The sequence below is a fragment of the Acinonyx jubatus genome, chromosome X (assembly GCF_027475565.1).
Source record: "Acinonyx jubatus isolate Ajub_Pintada_27869175 chromosome X, VMU_Ajub_asm_v1.0, whole genome shotgun sequence".
NCBI classification, from domain to species: Eukaryota; Metazoa; Chordata; class Mammalia; order Carnivora; family Felidae; genus Acinonyx; species Acinonyx jubatus.
The window spans coordinates 41145934-41150587 of NC_069389.1; the positions used below are offsets into that span (position 1 = coordinate 41145934).

Here is a 4654-nt window from a genome sequence, read left to right on the forward strand (position 1 = left end):
CTCTCGTTTTTTCCCTTTCACATATGTTCATCTGTTTTGTTTCTTAACTTCCACGTATGAGTGAAATCATATGACATTTGTCTTTCTCTGCCTGACTTATTTCACTTAGCATAATATACTCAAGCTCCATCCACATCATTACAAATGGCAATATTTCATTCCTTTACAAGGCTGAGTAATGGATTATAGGGTAGTTCTATTTTTAGTTTTTTGAGGAGCCACCATACTGTTTTCCACAGTGGCTGCACCAGTTTGCATTCCCACCAGCAGTGCACAAGGGTTCCTTTTTCTCTGCATCCTCGCAACACCTGTTGTTTCTTGTGTTCTTAATTTTAGCTATTCTGACAGGTGTGAGGTGGTATCTCATTATGACTTTGATTTATATTTCTCTGATGATGAGTGATGTTGAACATCTTTTCATGTGTCTGTTAGCCATCTGGATGTCTTCGGTGAAAAAATTGTCTATTCATGTCTTCTGCCCATTACTTCACTGGATTATTTGGTTTTTGGGTGTTGATTTTGATAAGTTTTTTATAGATTTTGGATACTAACCCTTTATCAGATATGTCATGTGTAAATATCTTCTCCCATTCTGTAGTCTTGCTCCTTTATTTTACCACATTAATTTTTGAATTAGTTTGTTTGTATCTAAAAAACAAAGGCTTGCTGGGAATATGACTGGGATTACCTTGTATCTATAGATCAAATTGAAGAGAATTGTCATCTTAATTTTTTGAGTATGGTCCTTCTTCCCATTTATTTAGATGATGTTTGATTTCTCTCATCAATTTTTTTTTTTTTTTACTTTCAGTATACAGATCCCATACAAATTTTGTTAGGTATCTACCTAAGTAGTTCATTTTTGTGTTTTGTGGTGATATTGTATGTGTTATATTTTTAAATTTCAAATTCCTATTGTTCATAACTGGTATATAGGAAATAAATGACTTTCATATATTGACAGTATATCCTGAGACTTTACTAAACTCCCTAGTTCTAGTTGTAGATTTTTAAATTATCCTTGTGTGGACAACAATGTCTGGAAATATAGTTTTCTTTCTTTCTTTCTAATATGAATGCCTCATTTCTTTTTCTTATCTGACAGCACTATCTAGGACTTGCAGCAGAATGTTGAATAGTCAGAGAGGGCATCCTTGCCTTTTTTCTGATCTTAGGAAGAAAGCATGCAATATTTCACCATTCAGTATGATGTAGGGTTTGTGTAGATGCTATTTAAGTTAAGGAATTTCCATTATATTCCTAGCTTGCTTTGAACTTTTATAATAAATAAATATTTAATTTCATAAACTGCTTTCTTTGCATCTACTGAGATAATTATATGGCATGACTTACATAGTCTGTTAATATGGTGAATTAAAATGATTGATTTTCATATGTTGAAACACCCTTGCATTCCTGGCATGAACCCTCATTGTTGTGATGTGTAAGATATATAAATACGTGTGTGTGTGGGGGGTGATCTCCTTTATAAAATCTCTTGTATGTTTTCTATATCTTTTAATAAATGTAAGTATATAAAATATATTTACATATTTATATATGGCTAATAGTTTAATGAAGACTTTCGTGTCATGTTCATGAGAGATATTGGTCTTCAGATTTCTTTTTCTGTCATATCTTTTTCTAACTGTAGTATTTGGATAAAGCTTGCCTAATAAAATGAGTTGGGAAGTGTCCCCTCCTCTTTTTCTGAAAGAAGTTATGTACTCCGAAATGTTGGCAAGGATATGGAGAAATTGGAACTTACAGACATTTCTTATGGGAATGTAAAATTGAACCACCTCCATGGAGAATAGTTTGGCAGTTCCTCAATAAGTTAAACATAGAATTACCATATGATTCATTGATTCTACTTATAGGTATATATCCTAAATAGTTGAAAACATGTGTTCAAATAAAAACTTGTACGCAGATATTCATAGAGGCACTATTCACAATAGCTGAAAGGTGGAAATAACCCAAGTGTCCGTCAGCTGATGAGTGGATAAAGAAAATGTGGTATATTCACACAGCCATAAAAACAAATGAAGCATGGTTGCATGCTGCAACATAAACTTTGAAAACATTATGCTACGTGAAAGTAGCCAGATGCAAAAGGCCACATATTGTATGATTCCATTTATTTTAATTTATTTATTTTGAGAAAGAGAGAGCACAAACAGGGGAGAGGCAGAGAGAGAGGGAGAGAGAGAATCCCAGGCCAGCTCCACGCTGCCAGCACAGAGCCCAATGCAGGGCTCAGTTTCACAAACTGTGAGCTCATGACCTGAGCTGAGATTAAGAGTCAGTCACTTAACTGATGCATAGGGGCACTTGTACCCCAATGTTTATAGCAGCACTCTCAACAATAGCCAAATTATGGAAAGAGCCTAAATGTCCATCAACTGATGAATGGATAAAGAAATTGTGGTTTATATACACAATGGAGTACTATGTGGCAATGAGAAAGAATGAAATATGGCCTTTTGTAGCAACGTGGATGGAACTGGAGAGTGTGATGCTAAGTGAAATAAGCCATACAGAGAAAAACAGATACCATATGGTTTCCCTCTTATGTGGATCCTGAGAAACTTAACAGAAACCCATGGGGGAGGGGAAGGAAAAAAAAAGAGGTTAGAGTGGGAGAGAGCCAAAGCATAAGAGACTCTTAAAAACTGAGAACAAACTGAGGGTTGATGGGGGGTGGGAGGGAGGGGAGGGTGGGTGATGGGTATTGAGGAGGGCACCTTTTGGGATGAGCACTGGGTGTTGTATGGAAACCAATATGACAATAAACTTCATATATTGAAGAAAAAAAAAGAGTCAGTCACTTAACCAACTGAGCCACCCAAGTGCCCCTGTATGTTTCCATTTAAAGGAAATACCCAGAATAGGCAAATCTGTAGAGACAGACAGTAGTAGTTGTTGCCAGAGGCTGGTGGGAGAGTGGGATGACAGGTGACTGTTTAATGGATTGGTTTCCTTTTGGGGTGATGGAAATATTCTGGAACTAGATAGTGGTGATGGTTGCTGAACATTGTGAATATACTAAATGCTACCAAATTGTACATTTTAAAGTGAATAAAGCATGAATTTTGGAGGGGCTGCCCCTAGAGTGAGGGTGTCTGCGACGGGACGGCTGCTTGGCCTGCCCCTCCTTTCGGTGATGACCATTGTCCTCCAGAACAAGGATGGAGGAAATAGCCCAGGAATCAGCAGGATCACCAATTGTCCAGTTTCAGTCTTTGGAGAGCCAGTCTGAGGGTCTGTCCCCAGAGCCTCAGTTCGCACAGGGCACTGACATAGAACAGGAGCTCGACGGGGCTCCACCTGTTCCCCAGGTGCCTGCTCTTCCCCATGAGGGAAGCCCAGGAGACCAGGCAGCCACGCTCCTGCCAGCCAGGTACCAGGAGTTTGTGACATTTGAGGATGTGGCTGTGCACCTTACTCGAGAGGAATGGGGATGCCTGGACCCTGTTCAGAGGAATCTCTACAGAGAAGTGATGTTAGAGAATAATGGGAACGTGGTCTCAGTGGGCTACTTCTCTGCCTTCCTCCACCCAGTTTCATAGTGTGAATTCCTGCCTGGCCCTGAGTCATACCCAGGCAAGTGCTTTCTCTGGAGAAACACTTGGCGGTTCTTTCAGCTGGAATCTCCAAGAGATGGCCCAGGTATCGACTTCCCATCGATATTGCTCGGCCCCGCTTGGAAACTCCTTTTCCACGATTGTAAGATATTAACAATTGCTGCTCTCAGGATACCACCACTATGTAAAATTGCAGCTCCTCAGATGACCTTTGTTAAATTTCTGAAGGGCCAAGGAGGCCCTAAGTTGCAGCCAGATGCATTTTGAACCTGAGTTCTGAGTTCATTCATAAGCCACGGTTGGTGGTCATCTACTTGTGTTCTGTGAAACTACAAAGTTCAACTCCAGCTCTTCAGTTATGATCTTTTCATGTTTTAGAATGTGGGACATATGCTGTGCACTGTTCTTTTCTGAGTGAACGTGACCCTGCCATTTCTGTTGCCTAATTTTCCTACAACCCCTGGCCTTTCTTCATATTTAACACTCTAGTCTTCTCCTTTACGTCCCTGTGGCCCCTTCCAAAGCCCTGCCTTTGTCTCCTTTACTCTTTGTGGTGCTATACAGATTGATGCATTTATATGACCTTTCCTGATCAAGTTTTCCTTAGCTCTGTCCTTCATGGATGGGAGATGGGAGGGCAAAAGAAATGAATTTCCTTATTTCAGGGTATTAAACTGAATGTATATTTAACAACTTTGTAAACTGTAAAGTGACATGTAATTGTAAACTACTGTTAATTTTATCTAATAATTACATAATTTCCAACAGTTAAAAAAAAGATGAATTTTGTGTTACGTATATTTTACCACAAAAAAGTGTATCATAGACCTAAATGTAAAACATAAAAATATAAAACTTCTAGAAGAAAACATGGAAGATGGAAGAAGAGCTTGTGATCTTGGGTTAGCAAAGATTTCTTACATATGAGATGAAAAAGTACAATCCATTAAAAAAAATCAATAAATTGGGAGTGCCTAGGTGCCTCAGTCAGTTAAGCAGCTGACTCTTGATTTTGGCTCAGGTCATGGTCTCACAATTCATAAGTTTGAGCCCCGGGTCAGGCTGTG

The 4654-nt window shown here is 38.9% G+C and overlaps 1 pseudogene; it reads left to right on the top strand.

Moving 5' to 3' along the window:
• The first annotated feature begins 3082 nt into the window (after positions 1–3082).
• LOC106982823 (zinc finger protein 205-like) lies at positions 3083–4362 on the top strand (annotated as a pseudogene).
• The last annotated feature ends 292 nt before the right edge of the window (positions 4363–4654 follow it).